At 34.7% G+C, this 19,056-nt stretch overlaps 1 protein-coding gene across 1 annotated transcript in view; it reads left to right on the top strand.

The window, feature by feature from the left end:
- Nucleotides 1-1,184: 1,184 nt before the first annotated feature.
- The window catches only part of LCP1 (lymphocyte cytosolic protein 1), a 60,095-nt gene continuing 42,223 nt past the window's right edge, over nucleotides 1,185-19,056 (top strand). The window contains exons 1-2 of the mRNA XM_051987306.1: nucleotides 1,185-1,416; nucleotides 1,498-1,596. The gene's annotated coding sequence lies outside the window, so the exon portion shown is untranslated. The remainder of the gene's footprint in view (nucleotides 1,417-1,497; nucleotides 1,597-19,056) is intronic.

Genomic DNA, 19,056 nt, shown 5'->3' with positions numbered 1-19,056 from the left:
GTTTACCCTGGAAAAAAAAAAAAGGCACATGAGCCATATGATAATTGTTTTCAAGAAGGGCTGTTTTTGGGGGTAATGCAGAATTATATCTTCATCATTGATCCCCAAGAGCAGAAACGAGCAGAAGGTGAAAGTGTAAAAAGGCAAATTGTGAAATAAAGAAACCTCCCATTTAGAGCTCTCTCAAAGTGGAATGGGTTTCCTTGAGAGTTGATGGAGTCTCCCTTTTTGAGGTTTGCAGGCAGAAGCTGGATAATCACTTGCTAGGTATGTATGTTATTGTTGGTAGTCCTTTCAAGTTGGATTAGATGATTGGGTTGAGTAGGTTCCTTCCAATCCTCATTTTCTCTAATTCTGTGAAATTCAACAAAGCCTCCCTACTGTATAAAGCACTTGTTCTCTGGTAGTTTAAAACATTGGTTTGCCTTCTGAAATGCCTACCCAATGTAAGATACTTCTGGGAATACATTAGATACTAGGGAAAATGTAGCTCTGTAATAAATACTATACTGTCTTCTCAAGTGGACAGAGGGAAAAAAATCACCCTCATATTAAGTACCTTCTTGAATGGTTCTAATTGGTGAACCAATAAGTTTTCATTTGACAAGTTTAAGAGGTTCTGCTTTTTTGCTTTTGTCTTCATTACAGCAAAACAAAAGTGAATCTAAATTTATTTTATTTTATATAAATGTAAGCTTATAGGATATGAGCTCCATTCATATGAAATTTCATGTGTTGCACATGATCAGTGTATGTGTACATAGATATAACATTGAATAGTTTTCTGCCTCCAAGAAAGCCTCCTGGTAAACATATTTTTCCTTAACTGTAATTTTGAAAAAAAAAAGTTTGGTTTTTTCTTCCTGCTTGTTTATGATCTGTGTGAAGGAATGTTGTCACCAATTTAGCTGAGATAGCTGTCTTGGTTACCTAATGCTAATCTTTATAGGAAACTTCTAAATAATTTAAGTCGTGTTTGGGTTAAATGAACTCGTTAGAAGTGAGGGCAGAGGTAGCATTATAAATAAAAGAAATGAGTAAATAATGCCTCAGGCTTAGATGGAAGCCTAAACTTCCCTTAGGTTATCTTCTTAAAGAGACCACTAAGTCTCAGTCAGAAAGTAGATTGCTCCTGAGGTGGGAGGGAAAGGGATGTCAAGGCTGAGGCGGGCAAGTAAGCAACGCCACTATACCAGTGGTTAAAATAAGAACTACAGAGTAGCATGGTAAAAGTTGCCTTTCTTATCATGAAAGGCGCAAGAATCTGCATGCCTATGAGAAACAGGCTTAGGGCAGGAAAGAAAGTAAAGGAGAGAGAGAAAAATGCTTATGAAGAAGTGGTAGGGGACTTCTACATTTCAGTGAGACCTGCCCTGTCAGGTGATTTGTGATAGGGAGGGTGATGTGAAGAAAAAAGTAAGTAAAATGTCCTTATAAAGTCAAAATCTATTTCTTCCTGAATGATGATTTGTCACCGAACTCACTTCCTGTCTTTAGACCACATACAGGGTTTGACAGCAGAGTAGTTCTACAGACCAGAAAAGAAGGGTCTCTACTCAACCGCCAGTGCTGTCTACAGCTTTTTTTTTACACAAGGTAATTTTTCATTCTTTTAAGTCATTCTTCCCTCAATGTCTTATCATGTTGGTACCAATGAATTCACTCTATTTCTAAGGACTTTTTGCTTGGGTGGGTGGGCCAGTAGAAGGGTAAGGTAATAAAGATGGCACCACCTGTCATTGCTTAGAACGGTGTCCAAGCAAGCAGTACAGCAGTTTAACTGCACAGGAAATTTGTGGTAAATGTCTAACAGCCCAGGATGGGTCTCAGAGTGGGTGCAGATGGTTTTAGAGGAAATTTGGTGGGTGGGAGCACCACTTGAATTGTTTAGAGCAAGACTGAAATGGATTTTTTAGACTTGTATTTTCACATATCTTCCTTATTTGGAGATGCTACTGACAGGGCTTTATTGATGCTAAAATATTTTAAAGATAGATACAGAGGGATTGTTAAGATTGTGGTACATATTGCACCAACAGGATGGTTTAATTTTAGCTTTTATGGTTCTGACTTTTTCTAAGAAATGAATTTTTTCCCATGTGGACATCTTGAAATATGATACTGACACTGTGATTGTGATTATTTCAACTGTTTAGTCTAAGCCAGAATTATTAATGGATACCTTCGATACCTATGAATAGCTAGAAGCATCTTTTTTCCATTAATCTCCTTTAGAAGAGCTGTATATTCCTCAATTTCACTGTTTTCTCCATGAGTTTTAAGGCATTCTGTACAACACATACATGAAAAGTTGGATAAAATTAGGAGGAAAAGCTCTGAATTACAAAGGATACTTCTTTGAAGGTCAGATATATAAGTTGGTCCAGATACATAAAAGGCATGGATTTCCTTAAATAAATTAAATAATTGTCCTCAAACAATATTGAGTACTCACTGATGTTTAAAAATTTGACAGATGATAAGCTTGCTATTAGTGTTAGAAAGAGATCTATTTGTTAATACTCAAATTCATTTTCATCATTTGAAGAATTATGTTTCTCTAAAGTGACTTTTTCCCTGACAACTTATAGAGGGGACCACACACACACACACACACACACACACACACACACACACACACACAAATCTTGATTTTAAGTTTGTTTTCATTAAGCCAATCAAACTGTTGGGAAGAATTTTAGTAGAACTAACTGTGAAATAAAGACATGGAATCTAATCTAATCAAAAAGAGATCCCAGAGATATTCTGAGAACATTTTAGAATGTGACTATCAGATTATGTCCTACAAGTCTCCAAGAACTTTTTTGGGCCTTATTAGAAAAGATAGAAGAAAGTCTGGAAGAGTATTGGCCCTAATAAATCCCAGCAAATTATAGATTCAGGAAAACTAAAATGCGCTTATCATATTTCATAGGAAAAATGTTAATGAATATGAAATTTATGGGTATGTGAAGGAGTAATTAAGGTCATCAGTATTAGTAATTTATAGAATTCTACAAATGTGCAGCTTGAAGGAAACCTTAGAGTTTAGTGCTGCCTCCTCCTTATCTCAATGTGTCAAAAATAATTTGCCTGATGACCAATCCATGTTCTTATCTAAAGCTATTTTGGAATCATATGCTTATTCTCATCAAAATCATTTTTACTGATCCTTCTGGACTGCCTTTGATATACTGTCTGGCCTTTTGCCCATTTGGAGATTTGTAGCTACTGGTCTTCTCCATACAATCTTCAACTCTAATCTTTAGTCTAAGGAACGAGATTCATTCCCCTGTTATCTGCCCTTATGTTCAACCACTCTGAAGTTCCTTCTTCCTAATTTCCCTGTAAACTTTGTTTAGTTCAGTTGACTCTTGTGATGCTATTTCCATTCAGTCAAAAAGTATTTTTTAAATGTTTACAATGGGCCAGATACTATGCTAAATGCTAGCAATATAGAAACGCAAAAAACAATTTCTTGCCCTCAAAAATCTTTTCTGTTTGATCCTGCCAGGTAATAGCCACTAGAATTCTTTGGGTAGAAGGAACGACATGATCATACCTGAATTTGAAGAAAATCACTTTGGCAAGCAGTGGGAGATGGAGTAGAGTTAGGAGAGACTTGAAGCCGAGAAACTAACCAGAAGTTTATTGCAGTAGCCTGGGTATGAGGCAGTAAGGGTCTGCAACCCAGTTGCTGGCTATATGATGGGAGAAAAGGAAACATATACAAGAGCTATATCAAAGGTAGAAATGACAAGATTTGACAGTAGATCAGGTAGTAGTTGTGTTTGTTCTTTGTTCTCCAAAAAGACCATGACATCAAGGAGATAATGCCATGACATGTGAGTAAACTGGATTTAAATGAGGGAGAGCTATGCAAATTCATCAGCCTCACTTCCTCCCTAGAGGAATGTGAATGAGGAATGAAAGATAATGTCAGGATTTGGCACTTGTATGACTGAGAAGTTGGTATTATCTTCAGCAATAATAGGGAAATTCAGAAGAGAGAAAAGTTTTGGGAGAAAGATAATGAGTTCTATTTTGGACAAAATAAATTTAAGATACCTGGGAGACATCTAGTTCAAGATATCTAAAAGTCAATTGGTCATGGGAGATTGGAATTCAGCAGAATGGTTAGGACTGGAATTGGGCATCTGTATTGACATGATAAACTGAATCTTTTGGAGCTGGTATTATATATCAAATTTAATTATGTGTAAAACCTTTATTGACTTGTCTCATCCAATGATATGAAAATATAATCCTTAACAAGATTTCTTAGAGGAAACTCTCAAGAAAATTTAAAGACAAAAAGCAACAGTTTTGTACAAAATGGCAAGGAAAGCAAATAATAACAAATGGCAAAAGCTTGAAAGAAGGACCCTGGGAGAGGGTCTTACTAATCTTCCCATGATCTACTCCCTCTCTGAGTACTTTCACTAGGTAAGTTGCAGTCCAACTTAAAAGGCCCATCTGTTGCTATCATGGTTTCTCCCAGTCCCATCAGCCTTAAATCAATCCATTTTCCCCATAGCTATCATCTAAGCCATGGGTTCTTCACCTTTTTTTGAGTGTTATGGATAACTTTGGCAATCTGGGGAAGTCGATGAACTCCTCAAAATTATCTTTTAAGATAACTTAAAGGAATGCTAAATTTCATTTTGGGGTTAATGGAAATAAAGATGTAATTGTTTTTCCCATTCAGGTTTATGAGCCCCAGGTTAAGAAACTCTGATTTAGTTTTAAACTTTTCAGATTTACAGATGATTTTGAGGCCTACACATTTCTCCAAGGCCTCTCAGTGTGAGAAGGAAGACTAAAAACCTGGGTCTTCTAACTGCCAATGAAGTGCTCATTCAACTATACCTTTTCGATGCAATGTTCTTACTGTATAAATGGGCAGGAGAAGAAAAGTGAGAAAGTTGAATGCAAGGAAGTTACAAAATTATATGGGTTAAAATAACATTTTAGTTATAAAAGGACAGACTTCATATGTTCAGGGATCAATTTAGAATTTATTCTATTTCAGCTTTACTGAATATCAACTGTGAACCTTCTGGATCTCCTTGACGGCATGGTCCATACCACATTTATAAATATATATATACATATACTTATGTGTGGGTGTACACAATATCATGAGTAAATAAGATATTAGTAGTTCATATAAGTTTTCAGCATAATAACTGAGAAAATTAAAAGCCCCTTCAGGAACATCCTAAGAATGTTGTTCTTGATCAAGGGTTTAATTCTCCTTCCTTAAAATTCTTATTTCCACCATCATCAATAATATTGGCAGTTATTTTTTGCCAAATTGCTTTCAAAATAAGGCCTCAGAGTTATTTTAGATGAATAAGGGAATTAAACAAGTTTTATCAATAATGTTAGATTCAACTGTATTTGTTCATTCACTTGAATAGAAAATATAAGAAAGAAAGGATATCTCTTTGAACCATACCCTTTGATCCAGACTAAATAGACTTGAAGGTTTTAGTAACAGAGGGTGACTTGAGAGTTAAAGACATCTGAAATTATCAAGAAACATTTATGGTATCATAATGACAAATAAGATGTAGGTGCCACACAATGATGAATTTGAGATCCTTAATATATACATACGCACATGTTCATTCCCAATTCAATTTTATTGGGGGATTTTATGCCAGTTTATAAAGTGTATCTTTTTTCCTGGCTGGAAGAGAAGTTCATTGAATAATTTATTATTTGTTAAAGCATCTTCAATAGTTGCTGTGGAGTTGTAGTCCACAAAGATTATAATAACAATAGTAGGCCTTTGCATGTGGACTCTATTTTTATTTTTACTTTTTTTCAAGTCCCTTTCACATCTCTTCGTTTTTCCTTAAAATATACTGTGAATTATGACTTTGATGATTTAAATGAAAACAGCTACAGGTAATATTTTCATTTATTAAATGAAAATCTTAGGATTTTCTCTAAACTGAAAAATTCACAGCAAAAATCTTAGGTAAATATTTCCTTACCATCTAGCATCCTTCCATTGATTATTGGCTGAGCAAATGATACCAATTTTCTGTGCCTGTTTCAATGAATTATGGATTTTCACATCTCTAATAAGTCTAAAACCAAAACAGATAATTGGAATCCACAGTTATTTAGCTAAATTATATCAATATATGTGAACAATTCTACATATTTTTTTTCCTCTTGACTTTGTTTTCTCAAGTCAAACATGTGATAGATATAAATTTTTTATAGCTCATAGGAAAAGATAAAGCCAATCCAAGATCATTCTCCCCCCATTCCACCACCACTCTTGTGGAGTGGAGGGGACTTTGGGTTTTTGAAGGCTAAGTCAAAGAATGGAAGTTCTGGCATACCCTCCTGAACTGGAAAAGCTTTTATGTAAGCTGGTGACATCTGTTCTCTGAATAATAGGATCATCAAGTTTATCAAGGCACTTTACAGAAGAGGGTGGCCATTTTTTTTGTCTCATGACACTGAGTGTTGTTAAAGTAAGAATGAGTTTCATTGAGGTATAAATCTGCTATGCTTAGTAAAAAGACTATCCATACCCATTACACACACGCGCACACACACACACGTCTACACATGTCTAAGAAGTTAAAATGTTATGAATTATAAGTGAAAACTGGAAAATCATCACCTAATGACCTCAGAAACCTTCCTCCATCACAACACCCACCATCAAGATGGGATTTCTCTTCTACTTTCCTTATTTCTTTTCTGATGTATCTTCCTTTTAAAAAGTTGTCTCCATTATTTTCAGTAGGGTCAATAGTAGGGATTATGTTCCTTTTCTCAGCAATTCATAATTGTGTGTAGCATAGAAGATAATATAAAAGGCAGCTGAGAAGCAGGTGTTTATTCTTTGCCTCCCAGCCACAGAATCTTTCACAAGATTACTTTTTAATCTCCCCTTTGTGTCTATTTCCTAGATTCAGGGATTTCTGGGTAGGGAGGAAGGCCCTGGACTAATTATTTACCATTTTGTTATTCCTCTTAATTTTAAGTAGCAATTAGATATGTTGGTTTCTGTAAGGTTTGTTAATCTAGTTAGTTAATCTAATAATATCTAATATGAAGTGGGATAAATTGTATTATGGTAAAGTTAAGAACATGGAATGAATATGTCTAGCTTGTGCTTTTAGTTGAAAAGAATTTCTGGTTTTATGTTTGTTTAACTAAACTATTCAACTGTTATGTGGCTTTTACCTTATGTATACCTTGTTATTCATGTCAGTATGATAAAACTGGAAAAGGACTGAATTTGGAGCCAAAGTACCTTAGTTTGCCTTCCAGCTTGGCAATTTATTCCCTCTGTTCCCTTGGGCAAATCATCATTTCTCTAGACTGCAATAAGATGAGATGGTTGCACTAGGTGAGCCCCTAGGTCTCAATTTGTCTAATTCCATGATTGTGTTGCTGCCTTGGGTCTATGGCTGATTATGTCAGTTATAGTTCATACTCTACCCTTGGCCGGACTTGCATGGTGCAGATTCTATTACCTTTACAGCAACGACAATTCAAAGTGTCCTCTGATAATAAGTCCTAATAAGAATTTTCAGGTTTTTCAGAACATTTCAAGGTTTATGAAGCATTTTTCTTCATAATAGTTCTGTGAAATAGATAGTAAAAGGATTATTATCTTTGTTTTATAAATGAGGAAACAGAGGCTCAAAAAGTGAAATGTGTGCTGGGTTTGGTGCCATTTATCTATATCCTCAGTCTTCCTCAATTGCTGGGTTCTAGTTATTGGTACTCACCTATAGCCCCAACAATTGAGGAAGGCAGAGGCTGGTTGTTTTGGGGGGTTCAAGAGTTCTAAGCTTCAGTATCCTATTCCACTTGAGTGTCTATACTAAGTTTGATATCAATGTAGTGAGTCCCTAAGCATGGTGGGAAATTGTGGGGAAAGGGGAGGATGTTTAAGGAAAGCCAATTGACCCAGATCAGAAATAGATTGTCTGTGCTTCTGTGCTCATAAGTAGTGGTGTTAGACCCATGAAGAGCCCTTGCATTTCTAGCCTAAGTGATATTTGGAGAGACAATCTTTAAAGAAAAAAAAGTTTTAACTTCTTTAAAATATAGAGCTAAATGTCTGCTTTAGGCCCAAATTTTTTCTCACTCCAACTGCAGTCAAAATATAATTCCTTCTCTTTGTACAAAATTTAGTACAGTTGCCTTCTTATTTTATCTAATTCTCTGGTTGGGATGAGTCTCATATTAATCAAGTTTCAGGATACCTTCCTTGTCCAGAAAAGTAAGCAGAGATAGAGTGCTGAGGTGTTCTTGAGCTGAACACAAATTAAGCATTATTTTCAAGAAGAAAAACTAATTAGTTTTGCTCTCCAAGTTAACAATAATTAGTTGAGTATAAATGTTAGAAAAGACAGAAATTACATTAATGTCAAATGAGAGCAGTAATTCATATAATTTTAACTCCAAACTTGTATATAAAAAGACATTTAATCATATACACATTTCATTCAGGTATAATATTTATTCTTTATTATCATCATCATCTCTGGCATTCTTAAGGCCCTTTCCAGTTGTAAATCTATTATCCTGTGATCAGTTATTAGTTAAGTACTCAATGCTGATAGGTCTAAAATTGAAGTTAACCACATACTAGGCCATGTATGGAACCCATCCTCAATGAGCTTTCCTTTGAAAGTAGTATCTCATTTTTGTAGTGTCTCACTTTAGAATGAGCTTAGTTGTGGGAATCACATTTGTGAGATCTGGGACAGAGGAGTTATGAGGAAAAACAATTATTTTATACTTCTGGCCATCAATCCACTGTTATTTATTGTCACTATTATTGGATAAGTAAATGTAGGTATCTTGAAATTTTTCAAAGGGAAAAGGATATGTTTTAAGTGTGAATGGAAAAACAAATGAAGTTAGCATTATCGATGCAAATCTTTTGCATTAAAATTATTTTGTTGAAGATTTGAGCAGTATTGTTAGGAAGTCACTCTGACTAGCTAAAAAGAGGATGGTTCTTAAAGAACTTCAGTTGTTTTTTCTCCAGGAAGGAAGGACTGAAATGCTAAATTGAGGAACTAGCAAAGCCACAGTTTTGTGGTGATAGCATTGATTCTTCTTTTAGTCCAGCACAAGCTACAAGGTTTCTCTCATTATTTTCTTCCTGTTCTTGCCTGGCTGAGCTAAAGGGAAAAAAGAAACCTTTCTGTGTGGATAACATAAAGACACTAAATTCAGTAGACAAATGAATTATGCATGTGATCTGCAATCTCACTAAGAACTTGCCTTTCCCTACCTTCTATTTGCATGCTGGAGAGAAGAGTGGAAAATTACAATACTTTGTACTCAGGGTGCCTATCACTTGATCCCCTAATTCAGGCATCTCTGATAGGATTTTCCTGTGATCTTTTTCCAAATGCCTTAAAGGAAATGGACCACAATCATAGTTGCATAAAATTTACATATGATTCACCTACTTGTCATTTCTCAGACAGATTTGGAGTTCAAATGACATTATTGCTGCCTTAAAAGTCTGGCACATCTTGATTTCTGTCTTTTCTAGCATTGATACTGATCTGTTGGTCCACAATTCTGACACACCAGACCTTGGCAAGGGAAAGAAGAAAAAATTCTTGGTAATAAGAAAGATGAGCATAGGATGATTTTCCTAATGGAGGAAGCTGTGTTATATAGAGCATGCAAAATGAGTTTGAGCAGAATACAGATAGGAAACAGGTTTGCATTGTCAAATAACTCTCTTTCCTTTAAAAAATATATGGTGAGATTTCACTGCTAATAACAGTACTCACTAAATAATTTGGAAAATCCCCCTTTGAATTTGCTCACCTCTCAATGGACTTTTAGGCTTTCTTTTTTTGGATTATCTTCAGACTTCTGTTATCACTCCTTCCCCAAAGACTATTGAAACCTCTGGGAAATGGTGTGACAGGCTTCTTTCCATTCCTTATCAATCCAGAATCACTTGCTACAGTATGCATCTAATAGAAATATTACTTAAGCTATTACTTTGTCAGTGTCTTTCATTTCCTGATACATTGTCTTGACTCCAAGATTTGCTTCTCCTTCCTACATGACTATTTCTGTCAATGGCTTGCCTTTTATCTTGTTGGCCATGTTCAAAATCTTGTGTCTTTGACTGTTCCTTCTACAGCTTTAATATGTAGTCATCAATTCTTCTTCATTCAATCCCCACCTCTCTATTCTCACATTAAAAAGGAAAACATGCTTTAAAAAAATCAAACCAAAAAACATACACCCCAGGATAGGCTGTATTACTCTCCCTAATCTACTATTATAATTTTTATAGCATTTCTTCTCACCTCCACTTTTTATCTTGCACCTTTCTCTCCTCATAACTGCTAGGTTCAATGTCATTAGTTCACATGGTCATATCATCTTTTTTGCTTAAAATATCTAGTAAGTTTTGAGCTGGGGGAGGAAGGTATTCCTGTGTACTACATATACAATTATATTTTATAGATTGTGTATATATGTCATATTCCCCTACTAGATTGAGGCACAGGTGATATCTTTTCTAAACATTAGCATTGTTTTGAACACTTCACTTACAAAAAGTACTAAATAAAATTTTGTTGACTTGAATTGTTCTTGTATAATATTTGTCTGTGTGGCTATAACCTATTTTAAATTACAAATTCCAAAAGAAAAGATTAAGGCCTGTTGAATGTGCTTTGGAAAACACGATAGCCCCATGGACCAAATGGTTTTTAACAGTAACAATCTGAACAGTCCTTTCAAATTAAACTTCTCATTTATTCCAATGTGGTCTCTAATCTTTATTGATCTAGCTTTGCAAAGGATTCTAAGACTATTTTAGGGATATGCTAGTCTGTATAGCAGTCCTGAAAAAAAAGTCCAAGAAAAGAATTTTGTGATGCACAATATTTTAAGAGAAAATTCTATATGTAAGCATTAGGTTACTTGATACTTTGCCCCCTTGATATTTAATACAACCAATTGCCAGTAAATATCAACCAAATAAGCCATGACTCCCTGAGTCCTGTCTCTAAGAGCTCTCTAACAGCTCTGAAGGAGAGAATGTGAATCAGGAGCTAAAAGTCAAGGTGAAATCCATCAAATTGGTACAAATTTTGTGATTTCAAAGTGTAGCCTTTTATTTTAGTTCTTGAGATCAATACATTAAAACATTAGTGTATCTGATCCTCTTGATAACAAGATCAAATAAAGAACAAATTAAATTAAAAATTGCAGAAACTACTTGTAAAAAGATTGTTCCTTTTTTTTTTTTCAAATTCAGACTTTATGTATGACAAATATACAGGAAATTATCAGTTAGGAGGGAATGGTAGCAACTTTTGAAAGAGCTAATAGAACTAATACCTTATGCTTCTCAGTGCTAAGAGTAATAGCTAATGTTAACTAGTGTTTGCATATTGCTTTAAATTTGCAAAACAATTTGTATATATTATCTCAATTGAGCTTCACTCTATGATGTCGTCCCATTTTACAAATCTAACATCTTGGATTTTTAAATTTACTTATCTTTTGGGTTATTAGACAGAATTGATGACCTCACTACCAGTTTAGTGTTCTTTCCCTCAGAATTTCTACACACTCACAGCGTCTGGCTCCATTTCCTCAGCTGTTGCAAGGTACTTTCCACATTTGGGGCTCAGGGTAGATTCGGTCAGGTTCCCATAACCATTCCACAGAAAATAGGTCAGAAAATAGAGAAGTAGTTGGGTCCTAATTGTTGCTACTACCCTATTAGCTAAACTCTTAGAAAATAAATTGTCAACAACTCTGAAGAAGGGATATTTTAAAAAGTACTGACAGCTAAAATGAGGAGAAAAGCAAAGCTAAAACTAGAGTGTAACTACTTTAGGGAACCATAAAATGCAAGTTTTCACCTAAAGCACCTAGACTTAACTGTCAGGCAGTTCCTATTTGAATCTATGCATTATTGCATGAGTCACAATGATAGTAGTTAGTTCCCCCAGAGTTTGTCCAGACTGTCAGCATAATTTCACAAGTAAGACTGTGAATATTATTATTCATATGGAGCTTGCAAGGTGCAAAGGATGGCACTGACCTTGATATGTTAGATTGTGAGATAAATTTATCGCCTGTTCATACGTTCTCCAAAATGCTTACAAAATATATGAAAGAAATGAAATCCCCAGGATATATAATGAGGGGTATTTTAAGAATATTGAAATGATGTGTGGGGAGAAAGGAAAGAGATAAAAGGGTTTCTCTTTGCCAAAAAAAAAAAATTACATTTATACTACTCTGCTATTGAGGTATTTATTCACTCCCAAGATGGAAATAATTGTACCAATTTTTCTTAAACAAGCTCCTTAGTATTTAACCTTGTGCCAAAGGTTTTTCTATTTTTCCTTAAATGTTAAATGGCTCCCACATTCTTCACATTTTAATTTAAGTCCAAGAGAGAGAAGGTCTTAAGATTTATCTTCCTGGATTTACCACAAACTCATTTTGGGACCGTGGGCAAAACATTTCATTTCTCAGTGCCTTCATTTATAGTCTCTAAAATGGGATCATAAAACTTGCTTTCTCTCCATTTCATGGAATTAAATTCCCCCCAAAGAGGAATGCCACATAAATTCATAAATGCTGACTAACAAAGATAGAAAAAAGGTGATTTATCAAAGAGGAGCAGTGGGAACATTTATAGTAGTTATGGTGGTCAACTGAATATAAAAAGTCACATAATAAATCAATTAGAGAAACAAGTAGAAAATTACTTTTTCAGATTTATGAAAAAGTGAAAATTTAATAACTAAGCAAAAGTGGAGGACACATAAGATAAAATGGATCATTCTGATGATGTAAAATTAAAAAGTTTACACACAAAAAATAGAATGTGTTAAAATTTAGAAGGAAAACAAGTAATTGGGGAGAAATCTTTGTAAAAGGCTCTCTATAAAAATTTCATTTTCAAGATCCATGAGTCAAATTTATAAGATAAAAATGCATATCCTAAAAGATAAATGGTAAAATCATATGAATAGAAAATTTTCTTTTAAAAAATAACTTCATTTTTCAAAATACATGCAAAGATAGTTTTCAACATTCACCCTTGCCAAACCTTGTGTTCCATATTTTTCTTCCTCCCTTCCTTCTTCTTCTCCTCCCCTAGATAGCAAGTAATTCAATATAGGTGTTTAAAAGTTTTAAATGTAAGTATTTTACTGATTAAATATATATAATTGTTGAAGAAGCAATTTTCAAAGAAGAAATCTGAATTATGAGCAATCATATAAAATGCTTTAAATCATTAATAATTAGAGAAATAAAATAACATTGGGATTTTACTTCACACTTAAGACTAGCAAAGATGACAAAAGAGGAAAATAATGATGGAAGGTCAATAGTAAAATAGGTACACAAGTATGTTGTAGATGAAGTTGTGAATCGATTCAGCCATTCTAATAGGCAATTTGAAACTATGTCCATAAATTAAAGAATTCTACATACACTTTGACCCAATTATATCACTGATAGGCCTGTACCCTAAAGAAATCAAAAAGAGGGATCTATAGAAAAATAACTTTTTTGTGGTTGCCCCAAATAGAAAACTAAGAAGTTTTTCTATTGGGGGGTAGCTAAGCAAATTGGAGTATATAATTGTAATGGAATATTGTTGTGTCATAAAAAATAATGAAATAGACAATTTTAGAAAATACTGAGATCTTTTTGAACTGATACAGAATAAAATGAGCAAAAGTAGGAAAATAATTTATGTAGCAACATTATTAAATATTAAATAATAAAATAACTTTGAAAGACTTTAGAATTCTTATCCCCCTAATGATAAATGGTTTAAAATAAATAAAGATGAAAGATGTGACTTCCTTCCTGACAGATGATGAACTTAACATGAAGATACAAATTTCTGTCGCTGGCTAATATAAGAACTTATTTTACTAGACAATGATGTATTGTGTGTTTGTGTGTGTATGTGTGTGTGTGTGTGTGTGATTTTTTTAGTGGGAGAGATAGATTAAAAAGAAAACTTGTTACTTGAAAAATAAAAATTATAAACCTAAAAAAACCCAGAATGGATAAGGTGAAAAGCACTCTGACTCCTAAAGGAAATATGGAAATAAGCATCTCTAAAACTATTCTCTCTGATTCAAAATCCAATAGAGATGATTGCCATTTTTCTAATTCTATATAGAATCAGAAACTTTGAGCTAGAATGGACCTTGTATTCCTAATCAAATTATGAATTTATATAAAAACATAAAGTTAGAGCTATCAAGTACCTTAAGGATCATTGAGTGCAACCCATCCATTTTACAGTGAGCAAACTTGAGGTCCATAGAGTTTGTGACTATGAGTGTCACACAGCTGGTAAATGTTTAAGACTGGGTTTGAACTTTTCTTCATGATCCCAAGTCCTGTCTATAACATTTCTAACAATGGGTTATCTGATCTCTATTTGAAGATCTTTAGTAAATGGAAATTTGTTTCCTGTTCTGTTTGTGGATCATGTTTAATTGTTAGGAAATTTTTCCTTATATTGGCTCAAAGTCCAGCACAATCCATAATTTCTCCATAGTTTTACAGCATCAAGTAAAATAAATCTAGGTCCTCTTGAACCAATAATTTCAGATATTTGAAGACTTTCATCATTTATAAATTCAGCTACTTCCTCTATTCTCTGATCCTTAGCTTTGTCCTTTCTCCCAGTTCTTTCATCCAGTCTTTCCATATTTTCAGCCACTTCATAAATTGTTATGCTCTTCTAGACATTCCTCTGGCTTCTTAATGTCCCCTCTAAAATATATTGCTTAGAACTGCACACAATAATACAGATGTACTCTGACCATGACATTTTTGTCTATTATTAGATTTCAGGGTCCATGAATTTTGAAAAAAAATTACATCTTTATATTTATTAACCTTTAACTGAAACTTAGCATTTTCTTTTAATCATGAATTAAGACAAATTCTCAAAAGTTTCCATGGGCTACACTTTTTTTTTGCCAAAAGCATCATACACATAAAAGGTTAAGAACCCATGTTCTGGATATTATGGTTTTATTAATGAAATTTATGATTAAAGTAATTTTTAATGATGATGACACCAATAATAATGCAGACTATTAGCATTTTCTTTTAATCATGAATTAAGACAAATTCTCAAACGTTTCCATGGGCTACACTTTTTTTTTTTTGCCAAAAGCATCATACACATAAAAGGTTAAGAATCCATGTTCTGGATATTATGGTTTTATTAATGAAATTTATGATTAAAGTAATTTTTAATGATGATGACACCAATAATAATGCAGACTATTACCAATAATAATGTTAACATTTTTATAGCACTTTAAAATGTCCAAGGCATTGTACAAGTACCTCACCCTCAGAATGATCCTTGGTAGTAGGTGATATTATTCTCCTAATTTTATATATCAGTAAAACTGAAACAAACAGATTATAATACTTGCCCAGGATCATATACATATTGTGTCTGAAGTCAAATTTGAAATCAGATCTTCTTGATTCCAAATCCAAATCTTTATCCACTGTGCCACCTAATGCTTAGATTGCCACATTACACTGCTGAGTCAGTGAGTTTGTGGTCCACTAGAACCTCTAGGTCATTTTCCCATTATCTGTTTTCTAGTTATATTTCCCTATCCTATTATAATAAAGAATACTTTGATAAAGATGATGTGGAGCTCCTGAAGGAGGGAAGTTCAATGGTCTGACCTGTACTTTAAGAAAATCACTTTGGCAACTAGGAAATGATATGAAAATAAATGAAATAATTTTGAATATGTGAAAAGAGGGGAGGGAAGAAAATTGAACAAGGAGACCACTTAGGATGCCATTGTGCTTCTGAGGTATAGAGGTAATGAGGGCTTGAACTGAAAAAAGTAAAGTCTTAAATAAAGAGGAAACTAATGACGAAGATGTGGACATAGAGTAGATAAGATTTGACAATGGCTTAGACATCTGGGATGAGGGAAAGTGGGAGCCTAGATAATTGGAAGTTTGTAAAGTTAGCTACATGCACAATTGATAAACTGAACTCAAGTGCAGAAACTTTTCAGTCTCTCCTTATGATCTTCTCCACCATGCCAGTGGAGACACAAGGAGTGGTGGTTGTTGAAGGCTCAATAGAAATGTCAGTCAAGGCCCAGAAAGGAAGAAATACTCTTAAGCTTCTCTTGTTCTTGATGACTCTTTTTGGCCTATTGGTTCTGATCTTCAGAACTACCCTCCCCAAAACCTAAGAGTCCAGAGCATTATTTTATACTCCTAAAACACAAAGTGAGCCAAGCAAGAACTGACAGGAGCAATTTGCAGGGAAGTTTTCTAGTGCCAAGAAGAAAAATCTGTATTAAAAAAGTGGAAAGATTGCTGGATTTAGAGATGCAGGTCTTGGGTTTGAATCTTGGCTTTCCCTCTCATTATTTGTATGACTTTAAGCAACTCACTGTTTCTCTGGGCTTACATTTCCACATTTGTAAAATAGGAGAAATAGACTAAATGGGCTTTTAAGTCCCCCTGTAGTTCTAAATCTGTTTCTCTAATAGAGAATCCCTCTTTCACATACTTTCTCACAGTAGCATTTGGATCAACGATAGTGGGTGATGTAGCACACTGCCTAGCATTTAGTTGATTGCTTGATTGTTGTCCTCCATTCTTGAAGAATATCAAAATGACATCACCATGTTAAAGTCAAATTATTATGTCCAACTAAACAGACCATTATGAGCTTGGAATGTTCTACCATAGGTCAGACACAGTCTCTATGAACATTTAGGGTGTTGTTGCATCTCACATTTCTTCTGTGCTACTTCAATTCTGCTTTGCTCATAGAGCACATAGTAGGCTCTTAATAAATATTTGTCAATATTTGAGGAACATGGAAGAGAATAGTCTTCAGGGAAATGTTGATATTTAAGCTTGAAAGTGCTATATCTAAGAATAGGCAGCATGGGCCGTGTAAGAGCTGCAGTAGTTGTGCACAAGCAGGTATCAATCTCCCTTTTGCATGGAGGCAAGCCCCCATAAAAGTCTGCTTTGTGGTCTAGCTCATCCTGTATAGTCAGCACACTTACACTATTTTTAGTCTAACTCCCCCTCTGTTATGCCCTCCCCATTTCCACAATCAAGTTCAGCTCTCTCAATAGAACCCTTTTGGTTGACATTGCTATTCTAAGCACTGAAGGAGACATGGCTTATAACAGGTAAAAGTCATTAGAGTCACAGCTTCTTCCAACCTCGTTTAGATCATCAGGCTGTGAAAGGGTAAGCAGTCCCTGGGTTAATTTCATTACAAATCTTAACTAAGGACATATGACCCATATTTCTCAGGTTATAGGTGTTTTTACCTTCCTCTGTAGGGACAGGAGTGGGGTGAAAATTTTAAATTATCTGTGTACTGGCATAGGATGGAATGCAAAGAGAGAACTTGAAATATTAACCAGGTTGGCATTTAATCTCTCCACAGTTTGGCTACCTTTCCAACTCCTTTATTACTCCTCTCCTATGCTCACTTGGTGAGTTGTTTCCCTATATCAGTTATTCTGCCTTTATCTGCCTCTGAACAACCATCTTCCATGGCCGTACTGACTTCTCATTGCTATTGAAAGTTTTTGTTATGCCACAATTCTTTTTAACTGTCCTGACTCAGTTTCCCTGCACTAGTTTCCCTTGTCTCAGTTTCTCTTATCTGTTCTGTGTCAATCCCCTTAGCTGTAAATCCCCCTCTGTCCATTAAAACTGAGGCCTATTTGCTCTAAGGTTATAAATTAGCAAGATAAACAAGAGAGTAGACCTCCTGACTCTTTTCTGTCCTCAAGAATTTACTATATCCCTCTAAAATATTCCAAGATACCTCACTGATATCTTTACTTCTTTGTATTCAGACATCCTGTCTCTGGATTTTTTTAGGATTTGTGGGCTCCCCCATCCTGATAGAAGTTTTCCCTCACTTCTTACCCCTTCCTTTGTTTAGAGAAAAGGTATTTAAGAAATTGGGGTTCCTCCATTCACTGCTGGAGGCTGGAGGCTGGCGGCTGGCGGCTGTATGCTGGATGCTTTCTGGTGGATTCTTTGGGATGACAGTCTCCTCCAGCCCTGGGACCAACATGGATTCCTTGGTCCCAGTACATCTTTATCTCTGTCTGACTGGATAATTTGAGATGAGAGTCCTGTCCAGTCAATTTTACTCTCCCATTAATAAAATATTAAAAACTCTCTAATCTCTCTCCTGCCTCAGTTTCTCTGGCATTACACTTTCTTTCTTTTTGTTCAAGACCCAACTTGGCTCAGGAAGTCAATAAATATTAAGTGCCTACTATGTGCCAGGTATTGTGCTCAGTGCTTGAGAAACAACAACAAAAAAAGGAAAAAAAAAACACTGCCCTTGCCTTCAAGGAGTTTATTATCTAATGAGAGACACAACACACAAAAGGAAGAAGAAAATCAGAACACTATTAGCCTGGAAGCTCTTCTCTGATATCTAGTCAGAGAAGCTTCAGAAGCAGAGTATAATGATATGTGAGTTCCAAGACTGATGTACTTGTATGGAGCATGGAACTGCATTGCCACCTCCTCCATGAAGTCTTCTCTGCTATCTTTCTCTTCCTATTTCTTTTTAATACTTTATTTGTATTCCTTCCTTACTCTTATCATAGTCCACCTTGTATTTTATCCATATACTAATCATGGCTGTTTCTTGGCAATCCTATTGGCTTTCTTCCTTGGCCACAATAAGCCTGAAGTCTGGAAGTTCAAATCTAATCTCAGATACTTAATAACTGTGAATATCAGCACTTACCTCTCAGGTTTGTTGTGTGATCAATTGTAATATTTGCAAAGGGCTTAGCCCATGAAGTAGATACTATATAATGTTAGCTATTATTATTAGTTATTGTCTTTGGTACTCTTTCCCCTTTTAATAGAGATTTATTACAAATTTGAATTTCATAAAATAGATGTGTTAAGATTTAACTTCAATTTAACAAGAATTTAGAGAATTCCAAGCTTGCTCCAAAATTACAATGAGCT

This window comes from Antechinus flavipes, chromosome 3 (assembly GCF_016432865.1).
Source record: "Antechinus flavipes isolate AdamAnt ecotype Samford, QLD, Australia chromosome 3, AdamAnt_v2, whole genome shotgun sequence".
Taxonomy (NCBI): domain Eukaryota; kingdom Metazoa; phylum Chordata; class Mammalia; order Dasyuromorphia; family Dasyuridae; genus Antechinus; species Antechinus flavipes.
Note: the sequence above shows the minus strand (reverse complement) of the source record. Positions and strands in the feature narration are given on the sequence as shown.